This window comes from Mus musculus, chromosome 6, assembly GCF_000001635.26.
Source record: "Mus musculus strain C57BL/6J chromosome 6, GRCm38.p6 C57BL/6J".
Lineage (NCBI taxonomy): Eukaryota > Metazoa > Chordata > Mammalia > Rodentia > Muridae > Mus > Mus musculus.
The window spans coordinates 69,112,389-69,134,488 of record NC_000072.6 but is presented as its reverse complement, the minus strand read 5'-3'; the positions used below and the strand labels follow the sequence as shown (position 1 = coordinate 69,134,488).

Genomic DNA, 22,100 nt, shown 5'->3' with positions numbered 1-22,100 from the left:
TCAAACCTCTGGATTATAGCAACAGACTTCCCTGATTAAGGAGGATCCATTTCCACTAGAAGCTTGTTGTAGTCACAGTAACAAAGATGGTTAAAGGGTAGTGAATTAAAATAGTAAGTCCCAGGAGATTGAAAGATGGCTTAACAGATAAGAGCATTTTAGTTAAATATTTTCTTTATTTACATTTCAAATATTACCCCCTTTCCTGGTTTCCACTCAGAAACCCCCCTATTCCATTCCCTGTCCCCCTGACCACCAACCCAGATAACAGCTTTTGTTGCTCTTGCAGAAGACCTGGATTCAATTACCAACATTCACATGGGGGTTTACAACTATGTGTAATCACAGTCCCAAAGGATCTAAAGCCTACTTCTGACTTTCTTGGATACCAAACTTAAGTGAGGTGTCCATATATACATGAAGAAAAAACACTCAAAGACAGAAGAAATAAAATAAAACTGAGTAAGTGGAAAAAATAGAATAAGCAGCCTACATTTCCAGTAGGTCAAAGACAATGACTATTGTGGTTTTGAAGGTCTCTTTAGAACAAAACACTAATTTCAAGACTGACCTAAGGGAGATATCCCATCCTACATCTACAATGAGCTCTTTGACCAATTTGTTTGCTTTATGTAACAATTTGATTATTTGTTTGCTTTATGTAACACAACAGATGATTTAGTGCCCTTACTACTAAAATGTAAAATTTATCTTCATAAGAATAATAAAAGATTTTTCTTTCTGAAGGAAAAAGACTTAAGACTAGCATAAACAATAAAAGATGAGAACCAGCATTAACTTTTTTATTAGATATTTTATATATTTACATTTCAAATGTTATCTCCTTTCTTAGGTCACCGCTCCCCCAGAAACTCCCTATCCCATGCCTAGACCTCCTGCTTCTATAAGTGTGTGCCCCCACCCACCAATCTACTCACTCCTCCCCATCCTCACATTGTCATACACTGGGGCATGCAGCCTTCACAGGACCAAGGGCCTCTTCTCACTTGATGCCCAACAAGGTCATCTTCTGCTAAATATATGTCTCCACATCCTTGTTAGCACATGCTGTCACCTGAGTTTTTGATGTTAGCCATTCCGATGGGTGTAAGGTGGAATCTCAGGGTTGTTTTAATTTGCATTTCCCACATAACAAAGGATGTTGAACATTTCTTTAGGCGATTCTTGGCCATTTGGTATTCCTCAGTTGCGAATTCTTTGTTTAGCTATGTACCCCATTTTTAATAGGGTTATTTGATAGTCTGGAGGAAAATTTCTTGAGTTCTTTGTATGTATTGGAAATTAATGCTACATTAGATTTGGGATTGATGAAAATATTTTCCCAATCTGTTGTTTGCAGTTTTGTCCAATTGACAGTCGCCTTTGCCTTGCGGAAGTTTTGCAATTTTATGAGGTTCCATTTGTCAATTTTTGATCATACAGCATAAATTATTGGTGTTCTATTCAGGAAATTTTCCCCTGTGCCAGTGTATTCAAGGGTCTTCCCCACTTACTCTCCTATTAGTTTCAGTGTATCTTGTCTTACCTGGAGGTCCTTGATCCACTTAGACTTGAATGTTGTACAAGGAGATAAGAATGAATCTATTAGCTTTCTTCTACATGCTGACTGCCAGTTGAAACAACACCATTTGTTGAAAAGCCTATCTTTATTCCTCTGGATGGTTTTAGTGCCTTTGTTAAAGATCAAGTGAAAAATTATGTATGGGTTCATTTCTGGGTCTTCAATTCTATTCCACTGATCTTCCTTTCAGTGATTTCCCCATGAAGAACTTGTGTTTTTGAGAATAGTTTTTGCTAGCCTGTTTTTGTTTGTTTGTTTGTTTGTTTGTTTTTTGTTTTCTTTTGTTTGTTAGTTTTTTTGGGTTTTTTTGTTTGTTTTCCAAATTAATTTGCAAATTGTTCTTTCTACTTGTATCTAAAAGTGAGTTGGAATTTTGATGGGGATTGCATTGAATTTAGAAGTTGCTTTTGGCAAGATGGCCATTTTTATTGTATTAGTCCTACAAATAAGCATGAGAGATCATTCTATCTTCTGACATCTTCTTGGATTTCTTTCTTTAGAACCTTTAAGTTCTTGTCATACTGATCTTTCACTTGCTTGGTTAGAATCAGAGCAAGGTATGTAATATTATTTGTGACTATTATAAAGTATGTTGTTTCCCAAATTTTAATCTCAGCCTGTTTATCCTTTTAGTAGAGGAAGGCTATGGATTTGTTTGAGTTAATTTTATATACAGCCACTTTGCGGATGTTGTTTATCAGGTTTAGGAGTTCTCTTTTGGAATTTTTGGTGTCACTTAAGTATACTATCCTATCATCTGCAAATAGTGCTATTATGAAATCTTCCTTTACAATTTGTATCCCTTTGACCTCCTTTTGTTGTCTAAATGTTCTGGCTAGGACTTTGAGTACTATATTGAATAGGTAGGGAGAGAATGGGCAGCCTTTTCTAGTCCCTGATTTTAGTGGGATTGTTTCAAGTTTCTCTCCATTTAGTTTGATGTCTGGTACTGGTTTGCTGTATATTGTTTTTATTATGTTTAGGTATGGGCCTTAAATTCCTTATATTTCCAAGACTTTTACCATGAATGGGTAATGAATTTTCTCAAATGCTCTCAGAATCTAATGAGATGATCCTGTTTTTTGTTTGTTTGTTTATTTGTTTTTGTTATTTTTTAGTTTATTTAGTGTTTATTTATTGATGGCTTTATATATATTGTGTTATCCCTGCATTCCTGAGATAAATCCTACTTCATCACGATGGAGAAGTGTTCCCATTGCTCCAAATCATTATCAGCTTGTTCTGCTGCTTGAGTTTTTGAAAGTAGCTATTATGATATACATTAGACAGAATTTTAGGGTTGTTTTGATTTTCATTTACCTGATGGCTAAAAACTTTGAACATTTATTTAAGTGCTTCTTGGCCATTAGATAGTCCTCTGTTGAGAATTCCATGTTTAGCTCTGTACTATATATTATAAACTGCATAATTTTGTTTGTTGGTGAATTTTTTTTTATTCGTTTGATTTTGTTTTTGTTTTGATTTTTTTGAGACAGGGTTTCTCTGTATAGCCCTGGCTGTCCTGGAACTCACTCTGTAGACCAGGCTGTCTTTGAACTCAGAAATCTGCCTGCCTCTGCCTCCCAAGTGCTGGGATTAAAGGTGTCCACCACCACGCCCTGCCAAATGAATACTTTCTTAAATTCTCTATATATTTTGGATATTAACCCTCTGTCAGATATAGGGTTAGAGAAGATCCTTTCCTAATCAATAGGTTGCTATTTTGTCCTATTGACAGTGTTTGACAGTGTCCTATTTGCCTTACTGAAGCATTTCAATTTCATTAGATCCCATTTTCCAATTGTTGAGCCAGAATCATTGATGTTTTGTGCAGGAAACTGTCTCCTGTACCAATGTGTTCAGGGCTATTTCCGATGTTCTCTTCTGATCTATTTAGTGTATCTGGGTATATGTTGAGGTCTTTGATCCATTCAGACTTGAATTTTATGTGGGGTAATATATATGGATATATTTTCATTCTTTTGCATGGGGACTTCTGGAAAGACCAGCAGTATTTATTCAAGATACATTTCTTCTTCCATGGTATGCTTTTGCATTCTTTATCAAAAACCAATTGTTAATATGCGTGTTGATTCATTTCAGCATCTTCAATTATATTTTTCTGTTAAACCTGTTTATTTCTATACCAAAACCATGCAGTTTTCATTACTGTTGCTATGTAGTACAACTTGAGGTCAGAGATGATGATCCTTCCAAAAGCTCTTTTATTGTTTAGGAATATTTTAACTATCCTGTTTTTTTTGTTTGTTTGTTTTTCCATAAAAAGTTGAGAATTGCTCTGTCAAGGTCTATACATATTATGTTGGCATTGGATCTGTAGATAACTTTTGGTAAGATGGCCATTTTTACTATGCTAATCCTACTCAACTATTAACATGGGAAATATTTATATCCTTGGATGTCTTCAATTGTTTTTTTCCAGATACCTGAAGTCTTGTCATGCAGGTCTATCCTTGGCTTGGATAGAGTTACACCAAAGACCTTTCATTGCTTGTGGTTATTGTAAAGGGTGTTCTGTAAGCTTATTGTATATTGAGAACCTTTTTTTTTTTCTTAAATTAGGGAAAGAGCCTTTTTGATTTTGATGAAGATATTTTCTGGACCTTTAAGTTGGGATTTTTCTTCTTCTTCTTCTTCTTCTTCTTCTTCTTCTTCTTCTTCTTCTTCTTCTTCTTCTTCTTCTTCTTCTTCTTCTTCTTCTTCTTCCTCTTCTTCTTTTACCTCTCTTCATATTATTCTTTGGTTTTTTTCTTTAACTAATTGCCCTGATTTCCTGGATCTTTTGTCTTAGAAATGACTACAATTTTGGCATTTCTTTTGACTGATATATCAATTTACTATATTGTATCTTCTATCTCTGAAATTCTCTATTCTATTCTCTTGTATTCTGTTGGTAATTCTTTTGTACTTATTTTCTGTCCTCCTTGAGCAGCAGTGGATCTATCATATTTCATTCTCACCACCAGCAGCCTGAAGATTCAAGTCATGATATAAATTACACAGATTTGTAGCTTAATTTCCATGTAGGTTCCCCAACATCTGGAGTGAGCACACTTCCCTGAAGATATACACTGGCTCTTGTGTTCATTATCCAACAAGTCTGGCTTGTATGCCTGCATTGGGAAAGGGCACGCCAAATCCTTAAGAGACTGGTTGTATCAAAGTATGATGATACTCAAGTTTGCCCCACCCTCTCAGAAGAGTAGCAAATTGTGGAGGTAGGATTCTGTGAGAGGTGGACCTGCAGAGTGGGCAGTTTGGAAAATGTAAATAATAGTTAGTTAGTTAGTTAGTTAGTTAGTTAGATAGATAGATAGATAGATAAACGGATAGACAGATAAACTGCACATAGTTGTAGAAATGTGGAGCTAGGATTTCACAGTTGCTTTTCCTGCTTCCTCAAACTGAACACAGAATGTCTCAGTTGAAGCCAGGCATTGAAGGACAGTGGAAAGTTTTAGCCATAGGAGCCCAGGCAGGTGCTCTGTACCTCAATACAATAGTTTTGATGTTTTGTCTGTATGTTTTAATTTACTTTGTCTTGGGTTGCTTCTTTGTTGTTTCTTTGTTCTTTTTATTTACTCAGCAACCCAGACATTACTGTATTTCTAAGCTTCACGAACTATATGGTTCATTCTACCTGAGACATCTTGCTGTCAGCCTCACTTGGGATTCCTATTGTAAAATAAATATCATTGTTGGTGTCCCTAACACAAATTCGTATTTAAAAAAGGAAATTGGAGTCTTCAGTAGAGATATTGACAGTCTTTGGAGATGTGGGAAGGGGGTGATCACAAAATACAATACATAAGAGAGGGAATTCTCTAGTGTTCATTCACAAACTGGACCTCAGATGTCATAAAAGATGAGCTATGTCAGATTGAGGTCCCAAAATTTGTTTCATTGGCCTAGTATTACAGTACTCCCTGCTCCCTGTAGCTTTATTTAGAAGTTCAAGTAGTCCTAACTTTTATCATGCACCTTCAAGTATGTACTAATGAGTTTTATAACCTCACCTGATTATCTACAGACCACATGCATAAACCCTTCATTAAGGAGTTGTGTAAGAAGTTAGAGAAGATAAAAGGGTTGTGTGTGTGTGTGTGTGAGACAGACAGAGAGAGAGAGAGAGAGAGAGAGAGAGAGAGAGAGAGAGAGAGAGAGAAATGGAGTCCAGAAGTTATAAAAAGCATTTTTATATAAGTAATTTTTAGAAATTAAAAAAAAGAGAGAGACTAGGAAGATAGTCCAGTGGTCTCTGGCCTACACACAAAAATTTGTGTGAACAAACACATAGTCACACAAGTTATAATTAAAATATTTTGAAAGAACTCATTTTTCATCTTATGTGTATGGGTAGTTTGCCTACATGTATTTTGGGTTACCACATGTATGCCTGATATCTATGGAGGAGAGTAGAAGGTTATATATTCCCCTGAACTAGAGTTAGAGATGTTATCAAGGCAGGTCCAATGCTAGAACAAGTGCTTTTACCTGCTGTGCCATATCTCCACCCCCTGTAAATATCTCTATCTATCTATCTATCTATCTATCTATCTATCTATCTATCTATCTATCATATATCTAACATATATATGTGATAAGTATTAAATATATCACATACACATGTGATATATATCATAGTATTTACTATAATATACAAATTATGAGTGGCAGTACAACTCATGAAAACTTGATGGGAAATAAAAACTTCTTTATTCATTTATTGATATTATAATGGAGTAAAATAAAATATAATAAAAAACTACCATATTTAAATTGGAAAGGGATTTGATGCATCCTTTTTACTTAAGGCTGATGTTTACAACATAAATAGCACTTCTCCATAGATTCAGTTGTGCTACTATCTGTTGTGTCTACTAAGTCTGGAATCCTGTTACATATCAGGAAAAGAAGTGTTGTTCCTTGTTCATTTACTTATTAAAATATTGCTACCTATTAATTAAATTCTCATGTGTTCTGTTTATGATACTCTCTAATGTGAATCCCAGACAAGCCAGGAATACTAATTATTGTCAACTCACCATTTCTACTCATACTTGAGTAAGTATATTTCTTAGAAATTATTTTTGATCTATCTTTTCATTTAAACTATTTAATTAATTTCTCTACTGTGGAGAGGTAGGGAGTAGTATCAGTGTAACTGTCTCTGCATTTAGTGAAACCAAGATAAGTATTAGAATCAGGACCCTGCACACTTAATATCTTTTCAAAGATCCATTTGAGATTTGTCCCTTACTCTACCTGTGTCAGTTACCAAATTGAAAATAATCATCAGTAATTCTGTTTACTGAAAAAAAATTTTAATTGAAAAAGTATTCATGTAAAACACACCTAGTGACCAAAGGGAGTTAAAATTTGTCAATTTTCAATTCTAGTGGATTTTCATTTGTTTACTATTGAGATTAATTAATAAAAATCTTTTTTTTTAATGTTCTTAAGTTTGAACATAGTTGGCATCATCTGCTCACTCTGGGAGCATAATAACCCTAATTCTTGATCGAATTTGTTTCTGTTTACCTATCAAGTGCTTAGGAAGAGGGAAGCAGTTGATCACATATAAGTGTTGAATACTAGTTCAAAGACAAAAATTGGAAAGTAAGAGGTGTGAAACCAAAGAGAAAAAACACAGAATGAGTAAAACATTTACTGAAGGGGGAAATGAGAAAGCAGAGGAAGACAGAGAAGCTTTCACTACAGATGAAGTAAGAAAAATCTAAGGGAGAAAAAAAAACCAAAATATATTAAGATATAAAGGTTTTCTTAAGTATTAAGAGTTCCTGTGCTGGCCTTTCCCCCCCCCCCCCCCAATGGTAGTAACAGCAATGAAGAGGCTAAGTTGGCAAGACTGATAACTTAGAGTCATTTTAAATTTTTGTTTGTCATCTTTGAGGTTCATACAAGTACACTACAAAGTGTTATCATATCCATCCCAATTTCTTCCCTTTCATTTTTTTTAGCCTTGTAACACAACCATTTTCCCCAATTTCCTCACCTCTCTTCTTATAATGTATTTACTCTAGTTAGTTCTGTCTACATGTGAATGGATGTGTGGCCATCTTCTGGAGTATGGTAATCCTAATGAGATGCTATATCCTCTAACACTAACAGTTCTGCCTCTCCAGCAACCACTATACTACTCAGTGTAGATTGAGTACTGGAGATTAACATGTTGTCTGTACCATGAATCTGGATGTCCTTAGCTTGCAAATAATCATTGTTACCATGAGTTCATGATCTCAATAGTCACATCATTTCCAGAAGACAGCATTTCACAGCCCTTCTCCTATTTTCTGGCTTTTACATTTTATCTTCACCTATTCTGTGACAGTTTATGATACTTGGGGATAGATACATAAGTTAGATGTTGTGGAGAGCTGTGCCGCGAGCAATTGCTGTGGAGAGCCATTCATGCTGCGAGCAATTGCCATTATAAGATGGTGCTGGCCTCCGCTGTGCTTAACTAGTAAACAAGCCTTGTACGCAGGCGTGAGAGTGAACTCACTCTTAGTCACTGCCCATTCTCGGGGCGTAGTAGTGGGGTGATGTGCGAGCAACAAATCAGGAGCTGACACGCCATATCAGGTGCTGAAATGCCATGGATGAGGGCTATATAAGCGACTCCATTTTCTGGGGTCGGGGTCTTCCTGAGAAGTAAGCAATAAAGCTTTGCCGCAGAAGATTCCGGTTGTCCTGAGTGTGTCCTTGTCGGCAGGGACAAAAACTCGGGCAATAAGTGGCCCCGAAGACCCGGGAACTACCATCACACCGGCGCAAGGGAGATCCCTCGTTCGCAGGACAGAAACAGAACTGCTGGACACGTAAGGCTCTGCAAGGTACGTACAGTCTTGAAATTTCTCCAGAGTTAGACACCCTTTCGATTGTTTGCACAGCGATTGCACTTTTCCTTTCGGTTTCGTTTTGCTTCCACCGCTGGAACTGCTGACTGGTTCCCAGTCGCAGTCAGGCCTGGGCAGCGCCTGGACAGCGACCAGTTTCAGTCGCGGTCAGGACTGGACAGCGGCAGTATGGGAATCTCCCATTCTGTAGTATTGGCGTTATGGTCGGTCCTGAAGCAGTGTGGCCTGAAAATTGTCACTAAGACTATAGAGGGATTTGTCAGGGAGATAGACTGTGTGGCACCATGGTATGCTTGCTCAGGGTCATTGTCACCTCTTGGGACAAACTGAAAGGAGATCTAGTTAGGGAACAGCAGAACGGCAAACTTAAAGCAGGGATCATGCTGTTGTGGAAATTGGTGAGATCGTGCTTAACAGATGAGGATTGTCAGCAAATGGTAGAAGCAGGGCAGAAAGTTTTGGATGAAATTCAAGACAGTCTATCAGAGGCAGAGCGGGGAGATAGAGTAAAAGTAGAGAGGAAACAAAGTGCACTGAAGAATTTAGGCCTTTCCACGGGCTTTGAGCTCGAGGAAAAGAGATATAAAGGAAAGAATGCCTTGGGAGAGAATAGAAAAAGGGATGGAAAGGGAGAGAAGAAGGGAGATCGAGCTGGAGAGGCACATAAGGAAAGGAGCCTCTACCTGCCACTAGATGAGTTTAAGCAGCTAGCTGTCTGTAGCTCAGAATCGGATAAGGAACTTATCTCCTCTGAAGAAACAGACTTAGAGAAGGAAGCAGTTCGTTATAAGGGAGAAAGGTACCAGCAAGATAAAATGCAAGCTAATCAGTCCAGAAAAAGGCCAAAAGCAGCTGGCAAAAGCCAGCTTGCTGCTCGGCCTCTGGACTGTCAGCTTCAGGGTCCTAGTGCACCTCTGCCTTATGTGCAGAGGTATCATTAAGACTCATTCATTTCAAAAGAGGAACAGAGAAAAGTGCAACAGACATTTCCAGTCTTTGAAGGAGCTGAGGGAGGGCAAGTTCACGCCCCGGTGGAGTATATACAGATTAAAGAACTTGCGGAGTCAGTCCGTAACTATGGAGTCAATGCCAACTTTACTGTAGCCCAAGTCGAAAGGCTTGGTACTCTGGCAATGACCCCCGGCGATTGGATGACCGTAGTAAAAGCCGCATCTCCTAACATGGGAATGTAATTAGAATGGAAAGCTTTGTGGCAAGACTCCTGCCAAGCACAGGCAAGGGCCAATGCCAATGTTGAAGGGGACCAAGGAACATGGACTTTTGAGTTGCTTACAGGTCCGGGACAACATGCTAATAACCAGACAAATTATCATTGGGGAGCGTATGCACAGATCTCAGCTGCCGCTGTTAAGGCATGGAAGGCACTCTCTAAGAAGGGAGAGGCCAGTGGGCATTTGACCAAGATCACTCAGGGCGCCCAGGAATCATTCTCAGATTTTGTGGCTAGAATGACAGAGGCAGCAGAGAGAATATTTGGAGATCCAGAAGCAGCTATGCCTTTAATTGAACAGTTGATCTATGAACAGGCTACCCAGGAATGCAGGGTGGCTATTACACCTAGAAAAGCAAGGGACTGCAGGACTGGTTGAAGGTTTGCAGTGAGCTTGGAGGGTCACTCACTAATGCCGGTTTAGCAGCTGCCATTCATCAAGGACAAAAATGCCCTGACATCGCTGAGCTCAAACTCTGCTATAATTGTGGCAAACCGGGACACTTAAAAAAGGACTGTAGAGCCCTTATAAAAAGGAGAGCGCCAGGACTGTGTACTAAGTGTGGAAAAGGATATCATTGGGCTAGAGATTGTCGTTCAGTCAGGGACATTCGAGGCAGGCCCCTGCAGCCAGGATTCCCTCAAGCAGTAGATAATGAGACAATTCCAAAAAATCAGTACAGGGCTCTCAGGTCTCAGGGCCTGAAAACATAGGGGACCTCGACAGGCGAAAGGTGGACCCCACAGTCCGAAGGGCAACAGAAGGCTCAGCTGGGTTGGACCTCCGTACCACCACCTGATTCATGCTGATGCCCCAAATGGGAGTGCAGCCTATTCCTACTGACTATAAAGGACCTCTGCCATCCGGGACTGTCGGCCTAATATTGGGCCGGGCTTCCCTTACATTACAAGGTCTTATTGTTCACCCTGGAGTCGTAGATCAGGATTATGAAGGGGAACTTCAAATTCTCTGTTCCTGTCCACAGGGTGTCTTTTCTATTTCACAAGAAAAAATCTGGCAAATGGCGCTTATTACATGATCTTAGAGCAATTAATGTACAAATGCGTCTGTTTGGACCAGTTCAGCGAGGGCTACCATTGCTTTCTGCCTTACCCAAAAATTGGGAAATTATAATTATAGACATTAAAGATTGCTTTTTCTCTATACCTTTATGCCCTCAAGATAGGCAAAGATTTGCATTTACCATCCCAGCCATTAATCATTTAGAGCCGGATCAAAGATACCAATGGAAAGTCCTACCTCAGGGGATGGCGAATAGCCCCACAATGTGTCAACTGTATGTGCAATTGGCACTTAAGTCAGAGAGAATTTTCCATCATTACAGGTGATAATTTATATGGATGACATTTTGATTTGCCAAAAAAATTCACAGTTATTGCAAGATGCATACCCTATATTAATAAAAACATTAGGGCAATGGGGATTGTAGGTGGCCACCGAAAAAGTGCAAATTGCTCAAATGGGAATCTTCCTAGGATCGTGCATTTATCCTGACAAGATTGTTCCTCAAAAATTAGAGATTTGCAAAGATCAACTACATACCTTGAATGATTTCCAAAAATTGCTAGGAGATATTAATTGGCTGAGACCATTTTTGAAAATTCCATCAGCAGAATTAAAGCCCTTATTTGACATATTAGAGGGAAATACCCACATCTCCTCCCACAGAGCACTTACCCCAGCTGCATGTCAAGCTTTACAAACTGTAGAAAAGGCCTTACAAGATGCTCAATTACAACGCATTGACGAATCAAAGTCATTTCAATTGTGCATATTAAAAACTGCACAGTTACCAACAGTGGTCTTATGGCAAAATGGGCCCTTATTGTGGGTCCATCCTAATGCTTCCCCTACAAAAATCATTGAGTGGTATCCTAATGCAGTTGCTCAACTTGCACTTAGGGGGAATAAAAGCAGCCATTACTTATTTTGGGAAAGAACCTTATATGCTAACTGTCCCTTATACTTCTGCTCAAGTTCAAACTCTGGCAGCAGCAACTAACGATTGGGCAATCTTGGTTGCCTCCTATTCAATACAAATTGATAATAATTATCCAGAACATCCAATTTTACAATTTGCCTTAAGCCAAGCTGTAGTGTTTCCAGTAATAATAGCCAAACACCCACTTCCAGATGGGGTAGTAGTGTATACAGATGGATCCAAATCTGGTATAGGTGCATATATAGTAAATGGCCAAGTAACATCTAAACAATATAATGAGACATCACCCCAGGTTGTAGAGTGTTTAGTAGTTCTAGAAGTCCTTGAAAGTTTTCTGGGGCCGCTCAATATTGTATCTGATTCCTTATATGTAGTTAATGCAGTTAATATGCTTGAAGCTGCAGGCTTAATTAAACCATCTAGCAAGCTTGATCACATTTTTCAAAGAATTCAGTCAGCCTTGTAACACAGAAGACATCGTATCTATATTACTCATGTTAGAGCTCATTCTGGCATTCCTAGCCCCATATCTCATGGAAATGACTTAGCAGACAAAGCTACTAGAATCGTGGCTGCTGCTCTCTCCTCGCAGGCAGAGGCTGCAAGGGAGTTTCAAAAACGCTTTCATGTGACGGCTGAAACATTACGCCGCCATTTCACTTTAACCAGGAAAGAAGCTCGTGACATTGTCACCCAATGTCAAAACTGTTGTCAATTTCTGCCTACTCCTCATGTAGGGGTAAACCCTCGAGGCATCAGGCCGTTATAGGTCTGGCAAATGGATGTCATTCATATTTCCTCCTTTGGAAGAAATCAATATTTACATGTTTCCATTGACACCTGCTCTGGTGTTATGTTTGCTACACCTTTAACAGGTGAGAAAGCCTCTCATGTTATACAGCACTGCCTAGAATCGTGGAGTGCTTGGGCCAAGCCCACAATCCTAAAAATGGACAGTGGGCTAGAGTACACTTCTACTAAATTTCAACAATGTTGTCATCAAATGGATGTCACTCACTTGACTGGCCTTCCTTATAATCCTCAAGGACAAGGCATTGTGGAACATGCCCATCATATGCTCAAGTCTTATCTTATAAAATAAAAAGGGGGAGTTGATGAGACTCTGCCCTCAGTGCCAAGAGTAGCTGTATCTATGGCACTCTTTACACTTAATTTTTTGAATCTTGATGAGCAAGGACGTTCTGCAGCTGATCGACATAGCTCAGACCCTGATAGACCAAAAGAAATGGTCAAATGGAAGGATGTTTTAAATGGTCTGTGGAAAGGCCCGGATCCTATTTTGATAAGATCCAGGGGAGCTGTCTGTGTTTTTCCACAGAGTGAAGACAACCCATTTTTGCTGCTGGAACGACTCACCCACAAGATATTCATCAAGGATGGTGCAGAAGATGCTGTCCTCCCGAGGACTGCTCCTGATCCTGACAATGCTGAACTTGTCTCAGGTTCCTAGTATGAGGGGCGAACAGAGATGGGCTATTCTCTCGACTTTCCCTAAACCAATGCAGGTTCACCATGATGCTATAATTTTTCCAAAATTCTTTACTACTAATAAAACAGTGGATTTGCCATATTTACCCTATGATCCCACCCGAGCACCATTAGGAGAAAATCGCTCTTTATTAGAACAGGGTTCTTTATGTTTTCAAATTAATGGACCAGGAAAATGTATCAACCTCACAGCCAGAGCTTTGGGGAAGTTTAATGAGCACCGAGGAGGTTGAGTGAGCACAACCCAAGATACTTCCAATGTAGATATAACCTTTATAAATCGGACTTTTTGGTAGGAGGCAATTTGGGTTAATGGTACATTTCTACCACCTAACTTTTCAGACAAAGAACGTCCCCACCAACCAAAAATAGTCCCTCATTGTAGCTTGGAAGATGAAGGGCTGATCCTGCCTTGGTCTGATTGTCAATCCTCCATCACTTGTTGGGCAGATCAGAGTAAAACCTTTTCCTTTTCTCCCAACATGATAGATGACCCAGAGAAGGAATTTGTTATGAAAAAGGGACTTTTCATACAGGACTTTAGAATGTATCCCTTTCATAAGTGGGTGCTTTGTGGAGTTAATGGCAGTTGTACAGAACTCAATCCTTTGATCTTTATCCAGGGAGGAGCAGTTGGAAAGGCTTCTTTTACTGGTATCTCAAGATTTACTCAGTATTGGGGAATACATGATGCCTCCCAGGACTCTTATGGATATACTAATACCAGTGTAGAGATCACTGGGTTCAATAAAACTTTGGTAAACCAGATTAATTATCCATCTACCCCAGTCTGTGTTTACCCCTTTTTCTTGTTTATTCTTTCATATGATTCATTTGAAGTCTGTTCCAATGATTCTTGTTGGATTTCTCAATGTTGGGATGTAACAAAGGACACCCGCACCATGGTGGCATGGATCCCATGTTGGATCCCTGTTCCGGTGGAAACACCCTCCACCTTATCTCTATTTCGCCAAAGGAGAGATTTTGGCATTACTGCTGCCATGATCATAGTGATTTCAGCCAGTGCAGCTGCTGCTACAGCTGCAGGGTACGCTATGGCTAGTACGGGTCAATCAGGCACAAAATTAAATCAGCTTTCGGCAGATCTGGCTGATGCCATCACTGTCCAAACTTCTGCTAGTACCAAGTTAAACAGAGGGCTGATGATTTTGAATCAGCGCCTTGACCTGTTCTATACCAGAAGGCCCAGTTGGGTTGTGAAAGAAAACTGGAAGCTCTGTGTATTACCAGTGTCCAATATGAAAATTTTACTCATGCAGCTAATCTGTCTAGACAGCTTTCCTTGTATCTTGCAGGAAATTGGTCCGAGGGATTTGATGAGACTCTTGAGACCCTGAGGGTGGCAGTTTTAAAGATCAACTCAATGCGAGTGGATCTGTCATTGACAGAGGGCCTCTCCTCCTGTATTTCATCTGCATTTTCTTATTTTAAGGAATGGGTGGGGGTAGGTTTATTTGGTGTTGCCACCTGCTGTGGACTTGTGTTCATGCTCTGGTTGGTTTGCAAGCTCAGAACCCAACAAACAAATGACAAGGATGTGATAACTCAAGCACTTGCTGCCATTGAGCAAGGGGCCTCCCCCGAAATCTGGCTATCTATGCTCAAAAATTAGTTGACATTGGTGGCTGGCCTCTTTTGTAGAGTTCACCCTAGGTCATTTAGTAGTTACGGTCACATAGCACTGTGGTATCCAGGGACGTGTAACTTTCCTCATGCACAGATCAACCTAAGACACCGGGCCCAGTGACAATAGGGTTACCCTATGACGGGAAAGGCTGTGACATTGGAGGAACGACCTAAGAAAGGAGCCACAGCAGATGGACATGATTACACAGACCTAGTCCAGCCTCAAATTTTAATAAAATAAAAAGGGGGAGATGTGGAGAGCCGTGCCGCGAGCAATCGCTGTGGAGAGCCGTGCGTGCCGCGAGCAATTGCCATTATAAGATGGCGCTGGCCTCCACTGTGCCTAACTAGTAAACAAGCCTTGTACGCAGGCACGAGAGTGAACTCACTCTTAGTCACTGCCCATTCTCGGGGCATAGTAGTGGGGTGATGGGCGAGCAACAAATCAGGAGCTGACATGCCATATCAGGTGCTGAAATGCCATGGATGAGGGCTATATAAGTGACTTCATTTTCTGGGGTCGGGGTCTTCCTGAGAAGTAAGCAATAAAGCTTTGTCCCAGAAGATTCCCGTTGTCCTGAGTGTATTCTTGCCGGTGGGGACAAAATCTCGGGCAATATTATGCATAGACATTTATGCCAGCAAAACAACTATGGACATAAAACAAAATGAGAAAATATGCCTCCTTCCTTAATTGCGGAACATGAATTAATATAATATGAACACCCAAGTCTTTCCAGAATTCACCCTGGATCAATTATCTCCAAATAGAATGGGGAGTAAGGTCCTTTGATCTATAAATTCCCTCAGCTTTCCTCTGTTCTGTATCATATTCTTTAGGGTTCAATTTATAGAAATCAGATAATTAGTTAGGACTTACATAGACAATTCTAAAATCCCTATCTTCTTGGCTGAGGAGGAATATTTTCAATTTATGGTATTGCTGTGCACCATCACCACTACACACATTGAAATTGGACAGAGCAATCCAACAGAACACAGGAGTTCGAGAAACATTTATTTGCATACTTTAGGAATCTCATAAATAAATGAAAGTGGACACCATAATATACATGCAGAGGATGTGGTAGACACCTGTGAAGGACCTGTGCATATTCCTTCATTTTTGTGGTCTCATGTGAGCTTTGTTCATGTCGATTAAGAGAGGTTTGTTTCTTGGTGTTTCCATATCTCTGCCTCTTCTTTCTTTCTCCTCTTTACTGGGGTTCTTGGAGCTCCAAGGAGAGGGTTTTCATTCAGACTTCCCACTTAGTACAGAATGTTTACATCCTCAGCTGTGCTAAGTTCTGAGGACTATGAATTCGGGAACCCTGCTCTCTCTCTCTCTCTCTCTCTCTCTCTCTCTCTCTCTCTCTCTCTCTGTATAGAGATAGAGATAGAGATAGATAGAGATAGAGATAGAGATAGAGATAGAGATAGAGATAGAGATAGATAGATAGATAGATATAGATATATATGTATGTGTATATATGCATACATATCAAGAAAAGAAGCTTTACTCCATATTTCCCTATTAAAATAATGCTACATATTAATTAAATTCATATGTGTTCTGTTTATGGTATAATCTAATGATAATCCAAAATTTCTAGTAATCAACATCAAATTCCCTTTACCTCTAATTCATGGGGCAGTATATTCTCACAAATTCTTTTTACTCGATCATTTCATGTAAATCTATTCAGTTAAACCTTTTGCTATTGAAGATTGGGGAGTAGTAAAGTAGCAGAATGATTGCTTTTGAACTTAGTGGAGCCAAGATGAGGGTCAATACCAGGAGCCTAGTAATTGAGGTCTAGAGATCCATGTGAGATTTGGCTTCTACTCTCACAAATACAAAACTGAACTCAGTTTTGGGACATTTATTCAGCCCTGTTTTTTTTTTAATGGTCTCATGATGTTTGGATCTTATGTATTAATCTTTCTTACCTATGTATTTCCTTGATCTGTGACAACAAAGTTTAAAAGGAAGATTCATCTTTCGGTTGAGTGAAAGAGGTATTTGCTTTTTATCAAATGAGAATTTGTGTAAAACTCACCTAAGAGAACAAAGAGAATTACCATTTCCCAGTTTTTATTTCCAGTGTATTATTTCTTGAGTATATTGATGAGATTGCTCTCCAATTCATCCTTAAGTCCTCAGGTTTGAACATAATTAACATCAACAGCTCACTGTGGGAGCCTAAGCAACCCTACAGCTGAGTCGCTCCTGTAGATCTACCCAATGCTTGGGGAAAGGAAGCAAGTGTCATTGTTTATCCTAAAGAGTCTAAAAAGGTGCTTTGTCAGGAGTGTTCCACATCATGTTTATCTGCCATGTCTGAAGACCATCTGTCTTTAGGAATATCTCTTTCCATAGCTTTGATGACATCAAAAAGCAACAAATTTCAGAGAAGTGATTATGATTCTCAAAAGGGCTTAAGATTTTGCTGAAAGGACCCAGATATAGCTCTCTCTTGTGAGACTATGCCGGGGCCTAGCAAACACAGAAGTGGATGTTCACAATCAGCTATTGGATGGATCACAGGGCCCAAAATGGAGGAGCTAGAGAAAGTACCCAAGGAGCTAAAGGGATATGCAACCCTATAGGTGGAACAACATTATGAACCTACCAGTACCCCGGAGCTATTGACTCTAGCTGCCTATGTATCAAAAGATGGCTTAGTCCGCCATCACTGGAAAGAGAGGCCTATTGGACTTGCAAACTTTATATGTCCCAGTACAGGTGAATGCCAGGGCCAAAAAGTAGGAGTGGGTGGGTAGGGGAGTGGGGGGGGTGGTATCTGGGACTTCTGGGATAGCATTGGAAATGTAAATGAGGAAAATACCTAATAAAAATATTTTTAAAAGGGCTTAAATAGGAAGCACAATCACCTATCACGACAACCCAAAACTTAGAAACATGTGCAAAACAGTAATGTAATAGCTATGAATACTAGTTGAAAGATAAATAGGAAGTGTAAAATCGAAGAGGAAAAAAACAGAGTGAAAAGAGTGACAATCATTCTGAAAGGGGACATGGGAAAGAAAAGGGACAGAGAGGTTTCCGCTACAGATAATATAAGTCCAACCTAGGAAATAGACAAAGAAAACCTAGAGCTATATTGATGGGTAAACATGTTTTTATTAAATATTAAGAGTTGATGTGTTGTTTTTCCTGTAGTAACAGCAATGAAAAAAGATAAGTGGGGGAGACTGATAATGTAGCTTCCATCTGTGCATTCAGATGAAAGATTATTTTTAAAATTTGAAATATTTTTGAGTTTTATTCAACTACACAACAAACTATTATCATGCCTATCATCATTTCTTCCCTCTCATATATTTAATATCCATGTAATACATCCACCTTCCCAAATTTCCTCATATTTCTCTCTTTATAACCTACTACCCTAGTTAGTGATATCCACATGAGCATTCATGTGGTTCTGTCTTCTGAAATATGGTAACCCTATGGTCACTTTTAGTACTAGAGAATATTATTATATTCTCTAATACTAAAGGTTCTGGATCTCCAGAAACCACTATAGCACTAATTGCTCAGTATAAATTGGGTCCTGGAGGTAAACTTGTCATCCAGATCAGGATTTTGACTGCCATGATCTTGCATATAGATAATCACTGCTTCTTGAGTTCAAGATTGCAATTGCCACATTGTGTCCAGAGGACAGCATTTCACAGCTCTCCTATTTTCTGAGTTTTACAGTTAAACTACAGCTATTCCATGACAGTTTCTGAGACTTGAGATAAGCTACATGTTCCATATTAACTTCAGCACTCAAGTCTGAGTATGTCATCATTCTGACTAGTCATATATTTCTCCATTGACTTCTGATTAATTGAAAAACAACCTTCAATAACCAAAGTAGACAAGAAATAGAGAAACCAAATGCCTGGACATTTGTATTATTATGTAATTTTTCAATTACCATCGAGTATACATGTATTATAAAATGTTGTCACACTATAGAATGATTGATTCATCTAGCTTTAGTCTCTTATTAGCAGTTACTTTGTAAATAGTAACTTGATTCTGTCATATTCTGTGTCCAAAAAGTGTCTTCTATTCATGAATACAGTAGTACTATCAAGTTTCATTGAGAATCTAAGATCAGTAGCAATAGCCTGTATTATTTTGATGTCTTTCTATTCAGATCATTTTACTAGGAAGACAGATTATATCAGGTACATCATAGCAGCCTGAGAAGCTGTAGGATCCTCAGGAAACTTCCATCAGAAGAAACTCAGAAAATCACTGTCCTTATTACGAATGTCCTTTGAGGTAAAATAAAGTTGAAAACACAGATTTTGAATACAGCCCTGTTTTACTGATCATCCAGGGGTTCTATTCTGGTTAACAGTATTATTTTGCCTACACTCAGAATTTCCACAGTTACACCATAATTTTTATTAAGGGTGGAATACTGTAAGAATTACCATTTCAATGTTTACATGTATTCAGGAGTCACACTTGTTCATGTTTTGTTTATGCATCAGACATTAGACCACCTGGATGCAGCTTCTTTGGTCTTTCTAGAAAACACAGTTTACCTTAGGGTTTTACTTCTCTGAACAGACATCATGACCAAGGAAAGTCTTATAAGGACAACATTCATTTGGGCCTGGCTTACAGATTCCAAGGTTCATTCTATTATCATCAAGGCAAAAACACGGCAGCATCCAGGCAGGCATGGTTTGTGAGGATCTGAAAGTTCTACTTCTTCATTTGAAAGTTGCTAACAGAATACTGGCTTCAAGGAATCTAAGATGAAGACCTTAAAACTATACCCACAGTGTCCCACCTACTCCAACAAGGCCACACCTCATAGTGCCACTCTCTGGGCTAAGCATAGACAAACCATCACACTATCTAAGAGCAAATCTCAAGTTTCTCTGGATCTTAAAATATTTCTACCCACTCTGCAATGATTTCTGGGAAATAGGTGCAGAAAGTGTGTTGTTGTTGGATAATTTAGGACTGGTCACCACATAATTTCCTAATATCTGCATTTTGATAATTTGTGGAGTATTTTTGGAATGATTTCCATCTGTTGCAAAGGGAATTGCACATCAAATATCTAAACCACACGAATTAAACCAACTTTATTTATGTATGAATAGAGGTAATAAGAAGCCACGAATCAGAGAAAGAGCAAGGAGTGTATGTGGATTTGTATGAATGGAAGGAAAAGTAGTGGCAAACAGTATGTGGCTATGTTATGAATTTTAAAAGGTAAGAAAATGAGTATAATTTATCTCAACCTATTTCTTCCACGTAATTCAAGACCAAAGAGATGACAAAACTTACCTGAAATAAGAAAAGAGATAAATATTTCAATAAGAAAAAAGTGCATTGATTATACATCATAACCCACTTTTGGCAAACTGTCCCTCCTCTAAAAATTGAAAAGTAGAACATATCCAGGTGGGGAATCTCAGTGAGGCCTGTACAGTTCAGATGGTGTTGAAATTAGAGAGATATTCAATATAATGTGACTTAAAATACTAATAGTATATTTTGTGATTCAGGTAACCAAAATTTTCCATTTATAAGGTTACCAAATTACTGCATTTTTCGATGGAAAACTGAATTCAAATTGCAAGTATTTAACATTTTCTATACCATTTTATGTGGTATCACTACTCTTCCTTGATTCTCAGTAGTAGCAACAATCTATGACTTTATATTAGCCACATGATTGCATGAACACATCATAACATGCCATCAATTTAAAGCATCATAGCATGTTCTACAGTTTGTAATATTATGGCTTTATATTAAATGACTTTATACCATCAAGTTCTATATTATTGTATCTTTTTGTAATCTCACTGTATATCAGAGAACATTCTATATATATTTTTTCTTTTTTTTTTTCATTTCATGAAGTCATGAAATGTGGTATAAGTGTGAATGTGCCTGTGCGAACACTATTTTATTTATGTTTGTAATGATTGGAAATAAAGAATCACCACATTTGTCATAGTACTTTTTTTGTTCTAAACATACTACTACTTGGCGCACAGTACTGTAAATGTAATATTTCTTCTCTACTTCAAAATAGATATTTTACAACCCTGCCTTCACTTTGGCTATGTTAACAGTAGATGGCAGCACAATCACATTTCTGCTTCTGTTTGTTTGTTAGTTTATTTAGCATTTTTTTAAAAAAATATTAATTATTATGTTAATTTACATTTCAAATGTTATCCCAAAAGTCCCCTCAACCCCCTGCCCTGCTCTCCTACCCACCCACTCCCACTTCTTGATCCTGGTGTTTCCCTGTACTAGGGCATATAAAGTTTGCTAGACCAAGGGGCCTCTCTTCACAATGATGGTTGACTAGGCCATCTTCTGCTACATATGCAGCTAGAGACACAAGGTCTGGGGTTACTGGTTAGTTCATATTGTTGTTCCATCTATAGGATTGCAGACCCCTTCAGCTCCTGTGTACTTTCTCTTGCTCCTCCATTGGGAGCCCTGTGTTCTATCCAATAGATGACTGTGGGCATCTAATTCTATATTTGCCAGGCACTGGCATAGCCTCACAAGAGGAAGCTATGTCAGGGTTTTGACAGCAAAATCTTGCTGGCATATGCAATAGTGTGTGCTTTTGGTTGCTTATTATGATAAGAGAAAAAGACCACCAATAGATTGGGAAAGGATTTTTACCAATCCTAAATCTGATACAGAACATTCACACTTCCATTCAGTCATTAACACCAGCCCTAGAGGTGTAATTACATGAGATCATAAAACAAGAATTACTCTTTTTCCACAACCTTACCAGCATCTGCTTCACCTGCATTTTTTTTTTTTTTAGCCATTCTGAGTTGTGTGAGATGGAATCACAGGGTTGCTTTGATTTGCATTTCCCTGATGACTAAGGATGTTGAGCAATTCCTTAGGTCCTTTTTTAAATATTTGGTATTTCTCAGTTGAGTATTCTTTGTTAAGCTCTGTATCTAATTTTTTAATAGGGTATTTGGTTCTCTGGAGTTTAACTTATTGAGTTCTTTGTATATATTTAATATTAGCCCTGTATGAGATATAGGATTGGAAACGTTCTTTTTCCAATCTGTTGGTTGTTATATTGTCCTATTGACAGAAGCTTTGCAATTTTATGATGTCCCATTTGCCAGTTCTTGATCTTAAGGCATAAGCTATTGGTGTTCTGTTCAGGAAAATTTCCCCTGTGCTCAAGTGCTCAAGACCATTTCCCACTTTGTCTTCTAGTAGATTC

General features: G+C 38.6%; 1 gene; it reads right to left on the bottom strand.

Moving 5' to 3' along the window:
* Positions 1-22,100, bottom strand: part of Igk (immunoglobulin kappa chain complex) — a 3,171,119-nt gene that overhangs the window by 1,592,266 nt on the left and 1,556,753 nt on the right.